Raw genomic sequence first — 22,706 nt, 5'->3', positions numbered from 1 at the left:
TTCTAATGCTTTCTTCCTCTAATTTTCCTTCCTCTGTGCATGTATTTATATGCACATATGTTTCTGTTCTTTTTTTTTTTTTCCCTTCCTCTTGGTATACTTAATAGTAATTGAACAAGTTGTTTGTTATTAGTGATGCAATCTAAGCATAAATATATTTAAAGTAAAATTCGGAGTGTTTAAAAGAATTAAAACATTTGTAACTTTTATTGTGGAAGTTCAAGGCACTGGTTGATTTATAAAAACAAAACCATCAGCGGAAGGTACAAATGAGAAATAGTTGTATTCAGTAGTTACAAGGTGAGAAAAAGAAGTATGATTCTAAATAAGAAGAGTACTTCTAAACATGGTATAAAGACTCACTCTTGATTCAACTTTAAAAAAATATTCCTATGTTGATTTTTAAAATAAAATAAATTCTCATTGCTTCCACAAGTAAGACTTCAAATAGAAAAAAAAAAAGGTTCTGTTTAACTTATAATAATATATGGTATTTAAAAATGGAATATATAATTTAAATATTACAAATAACAAAGGCTTAATCTGTCAATACAAATTATAATTTCTAGATTTTAAGACATTAGAATAATATTAAATTCATTAAATTTTTTTTTGTAACAAAATATTTTCAAAGTAAGAAAAAAGTTGTAACAAGTTATAAATTTTAGCAACTCAACTTTGTTACTTGCCTTTTCCTGTATGTTATACTATGTGTGAATGCATTGTGATGGTTCCATGTTTGTGTATCTTTTTTGTCACTTTAAAATTTGTAAAGCTGTTATGCAATATATGCTCACAAACAAAGAATTGAGGTTAATGCTCATTTCAGCAAAACATAAGCTAAAATTGATATCATACAGAAAAGATTAACATCACTCCTGCATGGGGAAGACATGCAAATTCATGATGTTGTCTACATTTTTTAGAGAAAAGAAGAAAAAAGATCTCATCAAAATGGAAGAGAAACTCCAGAGGGGAGGACAAGTGTGGTATTGAGTAATGAAATTGACCAAATAATGTTATGTGCATGTATGCATATATCATAATGAATATCACTAATATGCATAATTAGTATACATTGATAAAAATTGATAAGTATTATGGAGTTTATTTCCTATCTTCTAGTTTTTCTAACTGTCTCTCATGGAAAAAAATCAAATTGATTACTTCAGATAAAGATGTAATTAGTTAAAAGTATTTTAGATGGCTCTTACTATAACATAAAAAATGTATGAATGCATAAAATAATGGATATGGTTTGTCTATTTCTTAAGAAACTAATTGAAGTTCATTTATATAAAAATTAACATAATTTTTTAAAAAATTTGTTGATAGAGTGCTGTATCTATTAAAGCTATAATTATGATTTACGAATAATATACATTAAAATAATAAAATACTGATATTTAACTAATTGTATTCAATATGAATATATTTACTAACAAGTTTTTTTCTAATTTTTACTATAAAATATTACTAGATAATATTAAAAAGTATAATTCATATTTGTTTCCATGTAATATTATAATTAAAAAGAAAACAAAATTATACTTTTTTAATGTAATTTTTTTTATATGTGACAGCAGAACGCATTACAATTCTTATTATACAGAGAGCACAATTTTTCATATCTCTGGTTGTATACATAATATATTCACACTAATTTGTGTCTTCATACATGTACTTTGGATAGTAATGATCATCACATTTCACCATCATTAATAACCCCATGCCCTCTCCCTTCCCCTCCAACCCCTCTGCCCTATCTAGAGTTCATCTATTCCTCCCATGCTCCTGCTCCCTATCCCACTATGAATCAGCCTCCTTATGTCAAAGAAAACATTCTTCAGCATTTGTTTTTTTGGGAGTTGGCTAACTTCACTTAGCATTATTTTCTCTAACTCCATCCACTTCCCTGCAAATGCCATGATTTTATTCTTAATATTCTTTAAATATTCTTAAAAAAAAAGAAGTTCCCAATAATGTGAGTTCAAAGGTTCTGATTTCCTGATCACTGTTTGTCCTACACAATGCTTTTTTAATTTTACTTTTCCTACATATAAGCTCAATTAAGAAGTATTTGTTAAGAGCCCTTTTATGTTTGATGGTCTCTTTGGGTTTGCTAACATACTCACCCTATAGCAAGATTTGCTTCTTTATCTTTTAAAAGGAAGGATAATAAAAATAATTAATTTGTCATTCTTCAAGTTTTAAGAAACTCCTGTTGTGTATAATTCTATTTTCACTAAATTTAAAAGCAAACAAAAACAAAACAAACCAAAAGAACAGACTATGAAAAAAAATGTTGTCATTTTTTAAAAATGATAAATAAGATATATTAATTATGAATACATGTTTCAATGATTATAAAACTCTCAGGTTACAAGAGATATTCAAGTTCAAGTATATGACCTTGCATAACAATACAAACAGGTACAATAACTGCCTACAAATTAATCTTTATTTATAGATAATAATATTTCATTTAGGAACAATAAGTGACAATTTTTCACATTGTTACATCAAAAGTCCTAAATATTAGTCAATAATGTTTGTTACCAAAGATGTAGTCAAGAAGTCCTGATTTCAGGAATCCTAACAAACCAGTTTTGGGCTACTCACCCCTAATATCAAAAGGAACAACTCAGTGAGACCCTGTCTCTAAATAAAATACAAAATAGGGCTGGGGATGTGGCTTAGTGGTCAAGTGCCCCTGAGCTCAATCCTCAGTACCCACCCTACCCCCCAAAAAATTATAAGTCAGAAAAAAAAATAGTCAATACAGCTATGTCAGGAAGTCAAAGGGCCTGTGTCCTCAATCCTATCTTTGGTGGTATTAACATGAGCTCCTAGATTATATGGGGAAGGGGGATGGAAGTATGCATAGTCAAGCCATCTTTGTCACAGTATGATCTAGATGATCATTATCCCAGGATTGGCCATGGTGAGCCTTGTTAGCAGTAGTGAGAAGTTTCTGTTCCCTGGGTGGTAGTTTCAACTCATCACAATATATATATATATATATATATATATATATATATATATATATATAGAGAGAGAGAGAGAGAGAGAGAGAGAGAGAGAGAGAGAGAGTAATTGAGTATATATATATCTCAGACCTGTAGTTCATGTACTCGCAGACAATTGCAGGAGAGAATGACTCAGAGAAAAGCAAGATGGTGTGAGATTGTTCAGGTTAGGACAATGACTGAAGGCTTTTAAGCACTGCTCTGTAGTCTAAAATAGAATTTTTTAAAAACTGAAAACTTACAATCGATTGATTATGATGTCCCTGAAGATCTTGAAAATATCTTAGTTATTTTTATTTTGGTGCCTTTTTCAACCTTGAAAGGAGAGGATCACCAGCTTTACCCAAGGCTCAAGTGAGAAAGAAACAGATCACAATGAAGGGAAGAAACTAAGCTTTTATCCTGCTTTTAGTTATACATTGGACATCTGCACCCATGTGAATAGTAAGTGCTTTGATCCAGAGCATCCTCTAAATTCGTAGAACACCATCAGCCAAATTTATAACCCTTACAAAATTTTAAAAAGATGGAACATGTAAGGTGATAGACAAAAATTGTCTTCATCCAAAGGATTTGTTTTTCAAGTTAAAACTAGAAACAGTAAGAGTGTATGAAAATATTTCAGGGTATATTAATGGTGCTACTTCATGAGCTCATCGGCATCACTGTACTGCTGTTAATATGCCCAGAATCATAAGTGCTTCTTATACAGCCACAAACTCAAGAGATTATTGCAGTCATTATGGAAAATCAAAGCACCAAATCTCATTCATCCTTCAAGAACCTTAGCTTCTTTCCCACCCACTTATTGGTAAATGCAAATTAGGAAGTCAACTCCTCTTAAACTGAGGTCTTATATTTTCTGTTTCTATATTCTGTCCCTCAATTAATATAATGAATCCCCCACTACTTTCTGAGTATTTGAACAGTGAACAACTCTCAGAATGAAACTAAACTTTGAGTGACCTTCCCCAGTTAGCTGTATAAAATCTTTCAGCTACTTGCTCCCTGTAGAATCCTTATTATAAGCGGCTTCCCTTATTTCTCCATTCTTAATAAATGCTTAAAATATTACCTTTTGGTTCTTTCTCTCTCTTTTTAAACCATACTTCTTATTTAAAAAATATTATAAAGGTAATATATGTATGCAAATCATTTAGCATATCACAGACTTTATACCAGGTCTTCATAAATGGCAGCACTATTGTTGCTACCAATACTTAAAAAATAAATAAAAATCATTGTCTGATTATATTAGAGGAAGAAAAAGAACAGGAGAATAAAACCCCAGAAAGGAAAACAATTGAGTCCTTGGTTCCTAACTCAGAATGATCACAATGGAATAATGAACCTTTTGAGTGTACATTATACTTCTCAAGTAAGGCAACAGTGTGGTCAGTAAATTGAAACCAAAAATAGTAGATTACTTTAGAAGTCTTAAATTATTATTTTCATTAGTAATATCACAGAATGTCACTGATTTCAAGTCCTTTTTTCTTTAGTAATATTTGTATCATCTCCAGATCTCTTTTGCATGAATTTTAAGAGAGTGAACTCAAGATTTATGGTGGAGGTTTCAATGCCAAACCCCTAGAAACCCAACCAGGACTTTCCCTTCCGTAATAAGGCTCTGACATTAGAGCAGGAACAATAACTGCTTTTTTTCTTGTCATTGTTGTTGTTTTTCTTATATATATTTTTTTTACTGTAGGTGGATGAGTCTAATAATGTGTAGTCTTACCCCTTGACAGCAAGTTTTATAGTGTTTAGTAAAGCGATTCCACATTTTTGAGAAAATTCTTAGATTCAGAGAATGCATTCATTTTTAAAAGGCTCAGGGAATCTTACACAAGAAACTCCAAACCACTGAAAGGCCAATCTTGCCTTGAGGGCACAGACCCATTAGTACTTGTTCAGGGTCCTGTTCTCTTCCCAAGAGATCAGGCTTTGAAAATAAGAAATCATTGGCCATTAATTCTTTGCATTTGTAAGAAAAGTTGCTTCTGAACTTTATTCTTAACCTAGTCCACTTGAGAATCAGATATCTTAAGTGAATTGGCCTTTGCTTTTATTGCCAGAATCTTTATAGAACTTTATGCTAGTTCGAGTTTGGAGAGGTTGGATCTGTACTTAATAGAGTTACCTCTCAACTTCTGAAGGTAAATGAGGGTTAAATTTTCCTAAGGCAATCAATTTCTAAAGGATATCTTTTCATACTATGATTGTTCAAAATTTTCTAGGGAACTGTTTCCGCATATTAGAGATTTATATATAAAGGATTGAATTATTTCAAACAAATTATTTGGATATAGTTTTTGCAAATTAACTATTTAAATACATGCTTGTATCATATTAAACAGTAAGGCTTTGACTATTCATATTTTTTTGTATATATATATATATATATACATATATATATATATATACATATATATATATATATATGTATATATATATATATAAATGTATATTAAGTTTTATTAGGTTTTGTGTTGGTTTATGTATTTCATGATTATAATGAATTATACCCTTGTAAATGCAAACTATTCTTTCATTGGGAGTTGGATTTTTTTCCTCCTATGTTTGAATATAAATTGATCTTAGAAACTTGTGAAACTAATAGAATTTAGAAAAAGTGACATTGGAACTAGGTAATGTTTTACAGCTTCTGCTGGATCTGGGATGCATATCATTAAAAAACTTGTGCTAGAATGCATAAGATAGTGTATAACACTTGGAATACTACTTAATTACTACAAGTGAGAAACACAGACCATGTGGAGAAGTATGGGAAGAGGAGATGACATGGAAAGATAGATCAACTAAGAAATACCAAAGCACTAGACCTATGAGATAAAAAACTATCTTTTAAGTGAATTTTTCTAGTTTAGCTATAGCAGTTGATGTCATTTGGATCAGATAAATTACCTATTAGAAACCATCCTTAATTTCTGAGCCACAAGATTATGAGCAAAATAAAGAAGTTCTATTAAACCTCTAAATTTCAGGATAGTTTTGAAGCCAAACCCTTGTTCCAGAGTTGCAGCCAAGCAGACCAGAATGCAGGGCAAGCCACAGCTGTGGGAAGACCACAATGGTGGCATAAGCCTGAGGGACAGTGAGTCACTGCAGAAGCAAGCCAGAGCATGCCAACCTATAGCATTGCTTCAGTCTTGTCCTGGCCCAGCCTCATGTGGAGGTCTACTCTACACATCATAGCTGATAGCTGCGTTCAAGCACCGAACATCCATAATCCACTGTCCTCAACCTCCTGGTTCCCAATGAGCAGCAGGAAAACGGAAATGGAGACAGACCTGAATGGAGATTGCAGGAAAGTTCCTCAAGGGCTAACCAATTGCGTGATGCTTTCCAAGATCCGATTTGTAAAAATTTTAACCAATAACATTGATACTTCCCAAAGCCTGTTCAACATAAGTTGGGACCAATAACATTGATCCAAGAGCTATAAAAATCTCTAGACTAGTACACTAAACCAGCAATTCCTGTTAGGTCTCCTCTCATCTTGTAAGAGATCTCTTTTTTCCTCCTCTAGAATAAATCCTACTCTTTTACACTCACTCACTTACTCTTGTCTGTGGATTTCATTTGTTAAATTTGTAAGACAAAAATCCATAAAGTAATTGGCAGTGAGCTGCTGGGGTCTAGAGTGATACTAGAGGGATGGCTTGCCATTAAGAGCACAAATATGCCATTCATGAAGAATGGTGAAGAAGAATCCTGCTTTACCAGCTGTGACCCTCAGAGTTGACACTGGCAGACAGCCCCTGCCTTGATTATATGCCAACACTAAAATGGGCTTTCTCAGCTGCAAAGGCCTGCAGTTTACACACACCCCAACCCCTAGCGCTAGTGGAGAAACTCAGGTTTCAATTTTAATTGAAAAATTGATAATTGGAAGAGATTTTGATAGTTTTGGTAGTTGGGTTTACTCTGTTTCTATAAATAATACCAAAAACAAGTTGTATTGCTTTGGATTGTATGTGAATCAGAAACTGGAAGTTGGAAAGACTTTTGATAATTATTTCAATGATAAATGGAAAAAATAAGATTAGAACCTAGAGAGAAGGGAATTTTCAAATATAGTAGATAAAATTTTAGCAATCTTGTTACCTATAGTAATGTAGATAATAAAATGGCTAAATAATGGATATTTTTATAGCTTAGAAGATTTGTGGACAATATTAAAAACGTTTTAACTCCTCTTTTTCTAGATACTTTTGATAAAATATTGAGAGAGAATGAAAGAAGGATCTGTTTAGTGTTTTAAACAGAATTTACAGGAACTATAAAGCACTCAAGACTTGCCAGTTTCAGAAATAAAACTAGTTTTAATCTTCATTAGCTCTTAGTAAAGATTCTCAAGAAGTGCTTTCAAGGAGAGAATTAAAGCTGGTGTGGTATCAACAAAGCAAGCTTCAGAGTAAATATAATAATAGATTGTCTCTAAGACCCTATGCAGAGACTTCAGAAAAGTTTAAGAACATATCTATTAACTGTCCCAAGAATCTTGCAATAGTATTCTCAGAATTCTTCTGCCATGAAATAGTTTCTCTGAGAACCGTTAATAACCTACCACATTAACCCTTTTAACTAGAAAAAAACTATACATAAGAAACTTGAAGATAATGTCACATAATACCTTGATTTTTGATCCAAGGTATTAGAGGACTTGTCATGCAAAGAAATGACTATTTTAAAATAATTTTTTTAGTTATAGTTGGACACAATACCTTTGTTTTAAAAAAATTATTTATTAATTTTTATGTGGTGCTGAGAATTGAACCCAGTGCTTCGCACATGCTAGGTAAGCGCTCTACCACTGAGCCATAACCCCAGCCCAAGAAATAAATTTCATACATTGGAGTAAGTTGAAACTTCATATACATAAAATATATCATATGCATAAAACACAAGATTTTAAATATATTTTAACAGCTGAGGCTAACAAGACTAACATGAAATGCAAAGAGGATTTTGAGCCTTAAACTTTTCGAGGCAGAAACCAGGCTGACAAGGTTACTTCATATGAACAGTACTCATTTCTAATGGAAAAGGAAGAACTGAACCAAAAGCTCAGAAGGTGGAATGAAGAGCAATGGGAAATTATTGCCAAAATCCTAAACCAGAAACTGCAGAGTAGACCAGTTTTGAGTAGCTCTGAAAGATAAAGTACCATATGGAGAAAGAGAAAGAGGCTACAGGGAACAGAGAAACCACCAAGTGAAAGAGAAAGTCATCTCAAAAGTGGATTATCTAGCACCAGTCATGCCACCTGAGGCCACATGAATTAGGAACAAACTGTCCAGCTGAGCCCTCTCTGAATGGTTGAACCACAGCATTGTAAGCTAAGTGAACTAGTAGTTTCAGCCCACTAAAACTTGGAAACATTTATTATACATTTGCAGACAAATATGCAATTGAAACTTACTTTTCTTTACTACATTTAGTATAATTAGCTTTTATTGTCAATTAATCTAGGCTTTTCCTCTTGAATTAGAAGTATTTAGGTTGGATAATAAGAGTTACAATCCTTATCTACTTTAGGTCTTCACATTTACAAAATAAATTATAACATTCTCCAGTATGTTATTAAATAAATTGGCTCCTTGCTCTTCCAACTTTAAGAAGACATTCTTGATATATTTGTTGCTTATCATGTCTTATTGTCCTAAGGAAAGGTCCTTTCAAAGGCCATTTTTAAATAAATTAATCACTCATCCTAGAAATTTAGTGATATTATGTTCCAGACACTACTTCAAGTGTTTTGTACATTGAATATAATGTTATCCTCACCAGAAACTTGATTTTAATTATTATTTTTAAGAGTTAGATTTCTTGTGGTAGGAGGTTAACAAAAAGAATGTTTATAGGAGCAATCTCTTGAGGCCAACATCTTTGAAAGGACGAAAAATGAAGCAGAAAAGAACAAAAGGGAGAGTACATGTAATGCCTTTTCATCAATAGTGTTGATCCACCCCATGGAGAGCTCTGGAGCTGGAAGAGTCCTTCAGAGTTGTTCCCAGTTGAGATGTGAGGACTTGGCATCATATTCCCTGTTTAGTTAGTGGAAACAGGCTGTTCTCTGGATGGACTATGATATTAAGCAAGGTGCCTATTTTCAATTGAAGCAACTGCTGATGAGGGTTTATGCAGCTTATCATATTACATAATTATTAACCCCATTTTTCTCATAAAATGGTACATAATATTAATTAGTTTATAAACCATGAATACACACTTCATTGTATAGATAACATTCACACCCAAGCGTTCACACTTCTAATCTAGTCAATAGAATTGTTTCAGAAACAATGAGACTGTATATTACACCTGTTTATGTATTCCACATTAAGTTGATGAAGCCAGCCAGCATAAACCTTCTAAGAAATGCTATTGCATCTATTTTTAAAAAGAAGAAAAAATATCAAAGTATTCTTCAGAAACATAAATGCAAAAGGTTATAACAACATAATAAATCTAGCAATAAATAAAAATGATAGAATGTTAAGATCAAGTTGAGTTTATCTCAAAATATGCAGGTGAAAAGAATAGTAGAATATCAGAGTATTATTTTATGATATTTTAGTATAGTATTTTCCAGTATGTTTCTACTTTTATTTCCAATGAAATTATAGTCTTTAAATTTGTGGTTTATTTATAATAAAATTACAATTTTTTTAATTAATTCTCTTAATATTTTCAACTATATAATTCTAATTTACATGGAAATCTCAGAGAATTGTGCTAAAAGGAAAATATCCTCCATCTTTTTTTTTAATTTTAGGTCATATTTAAGTAGATAAAAATTCATCCCTTAAGTTTTCAGATTTTTTTAATCTTTATTTAGAGAAACTTTCTATAAAAGATACATCTATAACTTCTTGAATAAAATAAATCTTTTAATTTTTACTTTTAAAATTTTGCCAATTTGAGTTTGGCAAATTTTGGACCATTTGAATTGAATTCTATTTCAGTATAGAATGTAAATTCACCCAATAAAAATAGTACTTATATAAAATATTTGTCAAAACATGTATATTAAAAAACAATTATAGAATTTCAGAATTAAGTTTTTTTACTTTATTTAATGTTCATTGATCAATTTGTTAATCTCTTAATTTCACTGTAATATATTTTAATATATTCTGTGAAACTCCACATCACATACAACCACAAGAATGGGTTCCTAATTAGAATAAGTTATATTCTATGTATGTATAATATGTCAAAATACATTCTACTGTCATGTATATCAGAAGAGAACAAATATAAATTTTCTGTAAATAGTATTTTTCATTTTGACATGAGGCACTTTTTATTGTGTTGAAATATACATTACAATGCTTTCTATTTTAACCATTTTTACATGTAAAGTTCTGTAACATTAAGGATGATTCTATTATTGTGCAAACAATACCACAATCCATCTCTAGAACTTTGTAAAGTTTCCCAACCAAAACTCAGTACTCAGGAAACAGCAACTATTTTTGCCTTCCCTGTGGGGCTTTCACAGATTTTGACTTCTCTAAGTACCTCATATGAGTACAGTCATGAAGTTGGTCTTTTTGTGACTGGCTTATTTGACTTACAAAGGTTCATCCATTTTGTAGTATTTGACAAACTTTCTTTTTTATTAAACTTTACTTTTAATTTGTATATAAATATTAAACGTGTTATAATGTGATATTTCAATGTATGTATACTTTGTGTGATATGTATATTAGGTTAAACATATCTTTCATATCATTTATCATTCAATTATCATATAAACATTCAAAATCAGATTTTCAATCTTTTTTAAATATATGGTATATTATTTTTATCTATACTCACTTTACTATGTAGTCATACACAAGAGCATCTTATTCCTATATAACTGTAACTTAGTGCCTGGTGATTAATCTTTCCTCATCCCTGCCTTGCTATGATAGCCACCTGTCTACTATTAATTGCCACGAATTCTATCTTTTTATATTCTGGATTTATTTTCAACTTTAAAAATTCTCTAAACCTTCAAAAGCTGATCCATTTTATCACTAATCAAATTCTTTTATTAAAGAGTTTGAACTGATTGTGAAACAAAGATGACCAAAAGAGAAGGACTGATTCATGAAAGGTAGGAATTATAGCTTACTGAAAGCGATTTATGAAGTATGTTTCTCATAATTTGAAACCTTTCTAAAATTTAACAGATGTTAGGCAACAAAGAGTAAATATACATACTTTTGTATGAAAGAAATTATTATTTAATATTTATTATTATTAAACACCAGCTTCATCACAAAAATTATGTAGTTCAGAGACTCTTGCCTATGCAAATTTTGACACTTATAAAGTCTATTTCAGTAACTAAAATATCACTGCTCATTTAGATGCAATTATAAATGATGTATTTACCCAACCAATTTAATCTGTATTTGGTTTCATAGGGTTCTTCATTTCAAAAACATTTTCTCCAATAATTCTGTGACTCACTAAAATTTATTATGTAGGTATTGATATTATTACTAATATTGTTATATCAATAAAATGAGTTATTTTTCCATATATAACTTTTTAACTGCATTTACAACGCATTAAAGCATTTTAAAGATGAAAATGTGCAAAATGAATATAACAGTGAAACTTTTTATCTAACTAGAATGCCATAATATAGAGTGATATAGAAATGCATTTTCTACAACTGCATATATTGTTGCCATCTCTCAGATTTTCAAAATTAGTAAAAATTCATATTTTTTACCAAATTTGTTTAGAGATGTAATTAAGTTAATTTTTCATTAAAACCACCTTGAATTTTTTGAGAATCACACCCTAAAAATAACAAGAATAATTAAAGAGCAAAATAAATAGTTGAAAATTTGTAATGTGCATGGAATTTATTAAGCTGGTCTTGCAAAAGCATTCAGATTTTTCATTATTTGCTTTATGATACTACTACTCACTCCATGTACCATTTATATTCCATATATATCTAACTGATAATTTGACACATTTCCTACTAGTCATATTAACTTATAGCTTAGGAGTTTCCTGAATATCACAAGCTGAAGTAAATTGATTGGCATATCAAATAGCTTACAGGAGAATCATGGCTGAATAATTTTTCTACAATTACACAAGACTGGAATTAGTTACCCCTATCTTATCCTATTCTGTAGCACTGTGCTTTTATTAGCAACTGGCTTTAGGAAAAGAGTGATGATTCATCTTTGGCCATTTTTCAAATTTAATCACATGCTAAATTGATAACTCTATTACTGAATATATATCACATATACTATTAGATAATACCTTGCCAGGTGATGGGAAAACTAAAGTTTCTTAAACCAGTTCTGGTTTATTTTATACAATTCTTGATAGTACTAATTCATTTTAAAAAATGAAATAATTTGGCACAATTCCTTCAGCAGTCAAATGCTCTTCCTGGACAACAGGCATAAGTTTGGACTTTCCAAGGCAAATGGCACATCTGGGTCCATTATTTGTAAGAAACATCATGAGTATTTAACTATATGTAAAGCTGTAACATTAAAGATAGGTGCTATTTAATATGTACTGAGAAATTGAGTGGGGGGTGAACAAGGAATTAATTGATTTGGTTCAATGAATGAACTATTTTCTAACATGGGGAGAAATCCAAATAAAATATAATATACTGAAAGTTGATATTTTGTTGGCATAAATGTTCTGGAAGATGAGAGAATATCTATGGAGAGTATTACTAATTTGGGTAGAAGTTTGAAATAGATGCCCTCTTGCCTCAGTCTGTCTATTACTGACAGCAATCAGATGTGCATCCCAATGTATCCCACTACAGTGAAATATAGCTTACAATGGGTTCAGTAAGTTACTAAAATTTGCATTTTGCTAAAGGCAATGAAACAATAAAATGAATTTATTCTAGTTTGTACAGTTTATGGAATCACCTTATAGCATAGAAAACCATGGACATAAAAAGAAAAACCAGGTACAAAAAGTAGCACACTTAAAAATGCTAGCAGCTGAATCATTATGAAGTAGAGGATTGAAACTTTTTTAGTGCAGAGCACAATTCAAATTTCATAACTTCTTTTTCAGTGCCAATACGCAGTCATCATTATCTTTGTCAAAATTATTTATTTAGCACCCACAGGTACATGCCACTCTACTAGGTGTTGAATGAAGAAAGTAAGATATACATATTCCATGCTCCTCTAGGCTCTCTGCCAGGGAAGCCTTTTGATTTTTAGATAGAGCTTATGAAATTTAAAGTTTTCTTATTTCCTCAATATGGACACAAGAGAAGATGTAATGTTTTGTTGTTTTAATATAGGTTTTATACACAGAATGCTCCTGGAACTAAGAAAATCCTGTTTTTAAAAAATGCATAATTTGGTTAATTTAACAAATAACATTAAATATTAGAATTGATTTAAGTTATATAAGTGTACTATATTTTAATATATACTTAATATATTTAATATATAAGTATATATACTAAATATATATACTTATATATTTTATATATATACTTTTCAAATCTATAACATAATTATTGTATAGGAATCACTTGTCCCTCTTCCAGTTTTTTTACTTTTTTCCTCCTAAACTATTGGCAGCATATGATCCTAGAAATCATTCTAATATAGGAATATTAAAGTATTTCTTGAATAATCTTATGATTATGATCTCTTGAATAATTTTATATTGTAGATTAAGATTGTAACATTATTTTATAAGTTCATAAAAATGTCTTTCATATATATAAAATAATTTTATATAAACAAACGATACTATAGTGATTTATAATATGCAAATATAGGAAATAATATATTAAGTGAAAACTGAATTCTTAACTCATTTCAATGTTGTTATTCAAATTGTTATGCCATTTCAAGTCAAAGAATTGATATGGGAGGGACAGTCAGAAAATAAAAATTAGTAAATTTTGGACTCAAAATAAAACCTTTAAAAGCAGAATAGAAAAATAAAAGATATTATATCACTAAAATATTTTCTTGAATTCAAAGGGAAAAAAACCCTATTACCTGCTAACTACAGTCTTTCTTAGATCTACTCTTTTCTATTATTCCTGTCACCCTACATTTAACCAGTCAGTCTGAGCTATGTCTCTTAATTGCCATAGCTATACTCTTGAAAATCAGATATATAACTATTCTCATTAAATCTTATTAGTTACAGGAGTCTAATTGTTATAAGTAGATATTTTCCTACTCTTTTACATCTTTGGGAAGAACAAATGATTTCTGCTAAGTGTTTAAATATGAGCTCTCAAATAGACTGTAATGGGTATATTTCATCTGGACATTTGTTGTATTTAGCTCTAGAAGAATAAAATGTTACAATATCAAAGCATATTTTCATACATTAAAAACTTTGACATTATAAAGAAACTGTACCTAAGAACAAAATTGTTCAGAAATCTGATCATTTGAAGTGAAGTACAGTAATTTCGACACTTTTCTTCATATTCTGGTGGAAGAAATATACTTTACTTCTCCACTGACAACCGTGCCATTTGTACAACAAATGATGTCCTCTCCTGTCATGCAAAGAAATGCACATTCTAAAACTCTAGCTTTTCTTCCCTTTCTTTCATTTCTTCTTTCTCTTTATCACATGAATCTACTGAAAACAAAGCAAAATGAGAAAACAAACAACAAAAGACCTGTCATCATAAAAGCATCTTTTCTTCCTGTAACTTAGCTTCCCTTGAGGTAACTGTGCTATCCACCTTCATTTCACAATATTTGTAAAAGCGTGCTCTGAAACCAGTGTTGCCACCTCTCCTACTGCATCCCTCAGTTTTCCCTGTTTTTTGCAATTTGCTTGCTATTCTTTCAGTTTCACTGACAAAATATCTCCAAGTTGATGACTTCTTTTTATTTTTCAATTTCATTAATTGTTCAAATTGCACATTTCTGTGTAAATATTTAATTTTCTATAAATTCTCTTCCATCTATTTTTCCATATCTTTATTTTAAAAATCCATGTGCTGTTTTTAGATATCCATGACAGTTGGGTGTATTTTGACATATTATGCATACATGGAGTATAACTTCCCAGTCTTGTGGTTGTACATGATGTGGCAATTCCTACAAAACCACTTATATCAATTTGGCAAATCTGTGTACTCTGTTCTGTACAACGGAGTTTGATTTGTTGTTGTTTCAACAGTTAGACCCCAATGTACTGAATTAATTCTGTAATCCATTCACGCATTCACTCTATAATTATCTTACAATATATGTACTTAAATTATCGTGGTTTCCACATGTCAGTACCACTTCAAATTATTTTAAGATAAGCATAATTCTTTAAAAATTTTAAGAAAATAAAAAGTATTAAATAAGATCTGAGTCATTATTCCATTTGCCAGTTGGTATAACATAACTTGTCATGGTTAGTCTATTATTTTCTGGATATTTTCCTTATTCTAAATTTAATTAAAATCTAATTTTACTGTTTTCCCCTCCTTTGCTAATTCATATTAGTTGTTACACATTATTACAGTGTTAATAGATTTCTCTTCAGTTTTTCTTAAAATCTATCTTTGGAAATAAGTTGTTTTTATTTTATTATTCAACTTGTTGTTCAAAACCTAAGTTGAACTAGACATGTTCTTTTGCATCCATTTGGGGTTATTCCTGTAATGGAAGCATTCAAAATTTAATAGTTTCAATACCACATTTAGAATTTGACTGCTAATCCTTTTTTTCACGTTTGGACACACTTTCGTATCATTTTAGAGGATTAAGATTCCAATGCCAATATATATGTGTGTATGTGTGTGTGGGGGGGGTCTGTCTGTCTGTCTGTGTGTTATTAGGTATTGAACCCAAGGATGCTGGGATTATACTGTACCTGGTTCAAATGCTATCTCCTGGCTATCTAAAATAAGAAAATGAAACAGGTTTCCATTTAAATTTTCAGAGTGCTTAAAATTTGTATTATTTTATTTTTGTTTTCCTCCTTTCTAGATCTATAAGAAACATTTATTTATTTATTTTTGTCATGAGTTATTAATGGTATTTACCTTTTTAAATCTGTAAAAAATTTACTGAGCTATTTCTTGATTCACCTTGTTAAGTATTTTATGAAAATAAATGTTTGTTTTCTTTCCTGACATGGCTCTTCTTGCTATTGCCTGAATTCAGCCACACTTGGAACAATTCTCAGAGGTTATTTCAAGATTATTCTTAAATTTGCAATTGGTAGTAATATAGTGTGAAAATCAAAATATACTATCACCTTTCTAGAAGAAATTTAAGAAAATACTCAAGGTTTTGGGCAATTTTTCAAATGTATTCTTTCTACTGTTAGAAATACATAACTGGTTGATTAAAGATGTATATATAGTCATATTTTTCTATAGTATTTATTATAATGCTGTAGGTATGAAAGTAAATCAGTCATTAATATATTTATTTAAAATGTCTATATTTTCTTACAAATGTAAAATTATCATAGGAAATTATAATGTTCATCTCTCTCTACTTTCAGAATCATTGTTAATGTAGCTTATGAATATCTTAATCCATAATGATGTTAATGTCTGTTAGTTGAAAACATTATATATCAGTCACTATCTTTGTTTGAATTCATAGGAAATATTTCATATCCAATTATTTCTGGCTGCCTCTTTCATAAAACTCTTACTTAATGTTTATCTAAGTCAATATTTCTACATCAATTGCTATATCCAGCTTGATGCCTCAACACAAAATATTTTGGACATTCTATATCCTGTATTTACAGACATACCTGGTTTTATTCTATGGACGTATAAAGTTACTCAATGCAGGAGGACTTTCTATCTTTCTTATAATACATTATACATGTATTTGTAAGGAATCATCTGTTAAAGAATGCAAGTTTTCTGTGAAACCATTCTCTTGGTGCTACAGAAACGTCTGCAGGCTTGTCAATGTGAGTTCCTGGGAGGGTTGAGAGCTCTGTTAATGATGGTAAGGTCAAAGGTAGCAGGATCCATAATACCAATATCCTGGTATTGTTTGAAAAAAAAATTCAACAAATGAATTATGTGTTGGCTAAATTAACAACTTAGTTTCTTATTTTGGTTCTTATTTCAAACTTTGCTTTCAGGGAACTTTCTGCCTTCCCTCCCAAGTACTTTTCCTTCAAAATAGTGTCACAAAAATCTTCCATAAATACAAAATTATTTTAGTTCAGAATTATATTTAAGTCTCAAGATATGAGTTTAACTAAAATTATTTAATATGTAGAATTACATTGACTTAAGACTTCAAGTTTTGTAGAAGTGGAAGTTTGCAAAGAGGAGCAGAGGATGATTTTTTTAAACTACATAAATTATGAAATTTGACTACAACAAACATAAATAATCAAAGACACCTACTTTTCAATAACTCCTGCTTCCATTTAAATTCACCTTGCATCATAATTGCATATACATAAATTTATTTCAAAATTAGAATTACTTACACATATTTTTGGAAGACTGAACTTTATTGTACAAATATAACATGAACAACATTTTAAGTTTATGTGTACAACATGCATTAGACATTGTTTGAAGGAATATCCACAGATATGAGTCATTATTTATTCTAAAATTAATCTTTTTTAGACATTCTTGGTTCTAGAAGGATAACACATATATCATTCATAAATGCCAAAGTTAGGTAATATTTGAAGTCTTTCAGGAATACTTGGTCAGAAGTATCTGTTGGGTGTCATATTTAATTCAAAAATTGTCTTTTGCTTTAAGGGAAAATCATGATATGCACATAAGAACTGAGTGATTTGAAAATCTATACATGATACAAATATAATATAATCCCCAAATGTGATACAAATGTGTTTACAAGTTTGAGATACAGGTATCTAAGTTTGATAATGAAATATCTTAGGATATACTTCTATGTTTTCTAGTTCATATTCATTACACTAAGATGGCCTCCAATCATTTTAGATTTCAGGTGCCTATTTATGCAAATTAAATTTATTTCTAAGTTGCATTAGAAACCAACTAAGTACCAGTTGGTCTGGCAACGATGTGGGAAAAATCAATCCTTTAGAAATAATGAAAAAGACTATCTTGGAAAAAAAAGAATGTGTAATATCTATATTGCTACCAGGTGTTGCTCTAAAAGATGTTATTTATAGTGAAATATGATTGGGTCACTTCCAGTGATGAGAATTTAGTTTCCTTATTATCTTAGACACTATGGCTCATCTCCTGTTTCAAATGTTGGCTGGATTTTCATGGTAATATCTTCATAATGATCAAAAGCAATGGCTCAGTTAATGGGGTTATCAGTACGACTGTAGATGCTGCCAAAATCTTTTGGCTTGAAATCAACAACTATAACTGTGTCCAATTTCTTTCCATATATATATCATAACATATAAGGGAAGAGAGTAATGCCATTAAGAGCTAGAATTATAAGGAATGTATAATATGATTATACAATCAAAATTTTAATGTGTGATTATTACCAGGGAAATAAATTACTTTTTCTTATTTACACATAGCCACCTGTTTCTTTCAAATGAATCAAGTATCAAAATCCATGAGGGTATTTGATCTTAATCAGATAAAATAGCATTTGCTTAATTTTTATTAAACATTTGTCAGAGACAAATATTTTCTTATTGAGTTAACCAAAAGAAGTTACAATATTAATAGATTCTTTTTTGTTACTCATTTTTAATAAAACGAGAATAAAAGTTAAGCTTCCCTAAGCTTTGTGAAGCATGGGAATTGGAAACAGAGTCACAAAGACTTTCTATGAAAAACATAGGAGGAAATCATTCCTGCATTCATGATTGATGTTTTAGGGACCAATCAAGAAAAAAATTCTTAAGTCCATAAACTATTAGAGCATAGAGCCTTCTCAGAAAATGTAGCAGATGTTTGTTCACTTTGGACAAATAGGAAAGCAAAGTCTTGGGGGAGATATTGATAATAAGTTAGTTATCTTAATTTTATCTTAGATCATTAGGTTTAATCAAGCTAGTTACAAGTAAGGATGCTTTCTTTTTGTGCTTCCTGCTGATCTACTGAATCCTTGTAATATTTTTTTATGCCACAGCTCAGTTGGATTCCTTGTCTGAAGCCATATTACTCGATGCGGGAAAGGGCTTTTGAGAAAATAGGATAATGTTATTCACATCGAATCTTTGAACTTTTTTTTTTTTCCAAGAAGGAATTATTGATTGTGTCAGCATCCTTCACACTGCATTGCAAAGATTCAATGTGGAACAATGATTTATTCTATAAAGGAACACAGGACATGATTGCCCTGCTTCCCACCCTATTAGTACTTTAACATTGGACTGCTTCACACAACCGCTTTGACATACAAATCATCCCTATTGGTTTCTAACCATATGAACTGTATTTGTATGCTGCTGTGATATTATTTTATCCCATTACACTCACAAACCTTATTTAAGTACTGAAGTTTGTGACCAGGTCTCTTGATATAAGGTTAATTGGAAAATTAAGGAAGAAAAAAATCAGTACTTCTCAATGCTCTGGTTCAAAACTAGAACTTATTGTAGCTTATATGAGAGACTACTTTTTTGGTGTTATTGTAAAGTCAGCTGTAGAATTAAAAATAAGATCAAGAAAATCTGCATGCCAGACATAGACACTTTTAAGGGTTATACTTTTCAAGACTTTTAAATGTATAGTGTGATGCATTGAGTAAATGATCATAATAAAATTATATTTTACATTGAAAATTTTATTGTAACAGCTTTCATGCAAAGGAGAGAGTTAATTAAAAGCTATTTATACATATGAAATATACTGGTCAATGATGGCAGTAAAAATAAATTTTACTTTTCCACAAAGTATCTTATATTTATGTATTAGTTATATGTTAACATGATTTTAGAAATTTTAAAACCCCTTAATTTCCAGAATTTAATCATTGTTTTTCAAAGGCCTTCAAATATTTCCTCTTTTAACAACATAAAATTATTTTACCTATATTTTTCAGTTTCATAACAATTCACAATAACATAGTACAATTAATTTTAGTACTATTTTATAAAATGATATTACCATATGAATGTTTGAGATGAGTTAAATAATGATGACTAATAGACATTTCCATTTCCTCATGGACTATTTATGAACTCACAGTCACACAAACGGAATAATAATAATTTGTAAAAATTTCCCAAGGTTTCAAATAATATTTTCACAATTTAATGGCTAGTTTGATTAAGAAGAGGAATAAGGGTAGAGGTATGGAAGCTAAGTCATCTTCTAAGCTTATAAACATGTGTTTGGTCATACAGACTAAGAAATTTAAAGATAGATTTCTTTTCTTCTATATTTCAATTGCATTATGTGCCTTATTCCTGACAAAGACAATATGTCAAATAAAAACATGCTTTTCATTATAGATCCGATATGCATTTCTGGGAAAACAAAATAATTACTTCTAAGAGAACAAAATAATTATTTCTATATTTAAAAGCTTCATCTGAAATTATAACATTTAATTTTTAAAATTTGGAAACATTTAATTTTATACTTATTCAGAAATACAAAATTACATGTGCTGTGGTGATACCTTGTAATATTTTCATATATGTATATATTGTATAATGTTTAAATCAAGTTGAATGTATCTATCTTCTCAAATATTTACCATTTCTTTATTGTCTTTGGTTTTAGTTTTTTAAAATGTACATCTGATTTTACTTAATCAGTTTATGGTTTGGATGTGAGGTGTCCTTGAAAGTTCACTGGTGAGACAATGCAAGAGGGTTCAGAGGGGAAAAGATTGGGCTGTGAGATTCTTAACCTAATCAGTGAATCAATCCCCTAAAGGGATTAACTGAGTGGTAACTAGAGACAGGTAGGGTGTGACTGGAGGAGGGTATTTGATGCATAACTTTGAGGTTTATATTTATATTTGGCAAGTTGAGATTGCTCCACAAAGCATACTACAAAGCAATAGTAGCAAAAACTGCATGGTACTAGCATAAACACACACACATAAAGCAATGGTACAGAATAGAAGTCAGATACAAAGCAACACAAATATAGTAATCTGATCCTTAATGGCATGCCTAAAACATACATTGGAGAAAAGATAGCCTTTTAACCAAATGATGCTGGAAAAACTGATTATTCATATATTGAAGAATGAGACTATATTCTTATCTCTTACCTGGTACAAAAGTCAACTCAAAATGGCTGAAAGACCTAGAATTACATCAGAAAACATGCAATTCTAAAAGAAAACTTAGGGCCAACACAACAACATATAAACACAGGCAATGACTTTCTCAGCAGAACCCTTAAAGCTCAGGAAATGATATGAAAAGTTAATAAATAAGATGTGATCAAATTAAACAGCTTCTGCACAGCAAAGGAAAAAATTAAGAATGTGAAGAGAGAGCCTACAGAACAGGATAAAATCTTTGTTAGCAATAGAGGATTAATAACGAGAATACATAAAGAATTCAAAAAACTTAACAAAAATAAAGCCCAATTAATAAATAGGCAAATGAACTAAACAGACATTTCTCAAAAAAAGAACTACAAATGTCCAACAAATATATGAAAAAAAATCTTAAACATCATTAACAGTGAAATGCAAATAAAAACTACACTAAGATTTCATCTCACTCCAGTAAGAATGGCAGTCATCAATAATACAAACAATAATTATTAAGGAAAAAGATGTGGAGAAAAAGGAACACTTTGACACTGTTGATGGGATTGTAAATTAGTACAAGCCCCTGTGGAAATCAGGATGAAGTTTCCTCAAGAGACTAGTAATGGTACTACTATATGACCAAGGTAGGCCACTCTTCAGCATTTATCTTAAAGGATTAGAATCATCATACTGTAGAAATACATGCATACTCATGTTTATTGCAGCAAAATTCAGAAGAGTCACAGCTATGGAATTAGCCTCAGAAGTCCCTCAATGGATGAATGGATTAAAAAAAGGTGGTATATATAGACACAATGTAGTTTTATTCAGCCACAAACCATGAAAGTCAGTCATTTGCAGGGAAATGGATGGAATTAGAAAACATTATTTTAAGTGAAATAAGCTAAACTCAGAAGTCCAAGGGTCATATATTTTCTCTTATATGTGGGAGATAAAGAAAGAAAGAAAGAAAGAAATAAAGAAAGAAAGAAAGAAAGAAAGAAAGAAAAGGTGGTGGTGGGGCTCTCATGAAAATCAATGGGAGATTAATAGAGTTAGTGGAAATGGACCACAGGGAATGAGGACAGGAGGGAAGCAGAAAATATCGGGAAATGATATTGGCAAATTATTTTGTTATATTTTGTGCATGTCCAATATTTGACAGTGAATTCTACCATTATATACTACTATAATGCACAGTAAAAGGGGAAAAGTAAAATTTAAAATGGTGATTGATACCTCAAAATGTCCCCATATTAATTTTGAATCCCCAAAATTAAAAAATATCCTATGAAGAACCAGAACAACAAAAACAAAATATTATCAGTATTTACCCCTCATTTTTCTCAAGGATGAAGAAAAATAATGTACAATGGTAAAAGTAAAATTAATAAAATTTCTCAGAAAATACAAAAGTACAAAAAAAAATGGTTGCTGTCTTAGACATGCAATTCTAGCTCAAATTCTGCCCATGGTTATGAGATAT

The 22,706-nt window shown here is 30.4% G+C and overlaps 1 non-coding gene across 1 annotated transcript; it reads left to right on the top strand.

The window, feature by feature from the left end:
* Window positions 1-818: 818 nt before the first annotated feature.
* Window positions 819-923, top strand: LOC114087839 (U6 spliceosomal RNA). The gene has a single exon (XR_003581900.1). It is a non-coding gene; the product is annotated as a U6 spliceosomal RNA (small nuclear RNA).
* Window positions 924-22,706: the final 21,783 nt, after the last annotated feature.

This window comes from Marmota flaviventris, chromosome 8 (assembly GCF_047511675.1).
Source record: "Marmota flaviventris isolate mMarFla1 chromosome 8, mMarFla1.hap1, whole genome shotgun sequence".
NCBI lineage: Eukaryota > Metazoa > Chordata > Mammalia > Rodentia > Sciuridae > Marmota > Marmota flaviventris.
The sequence above is the reverse complement of the archived record's forward strand: the minus strand, read 5'-3'. Positions and strand labels throughout refer to the sequence as shown.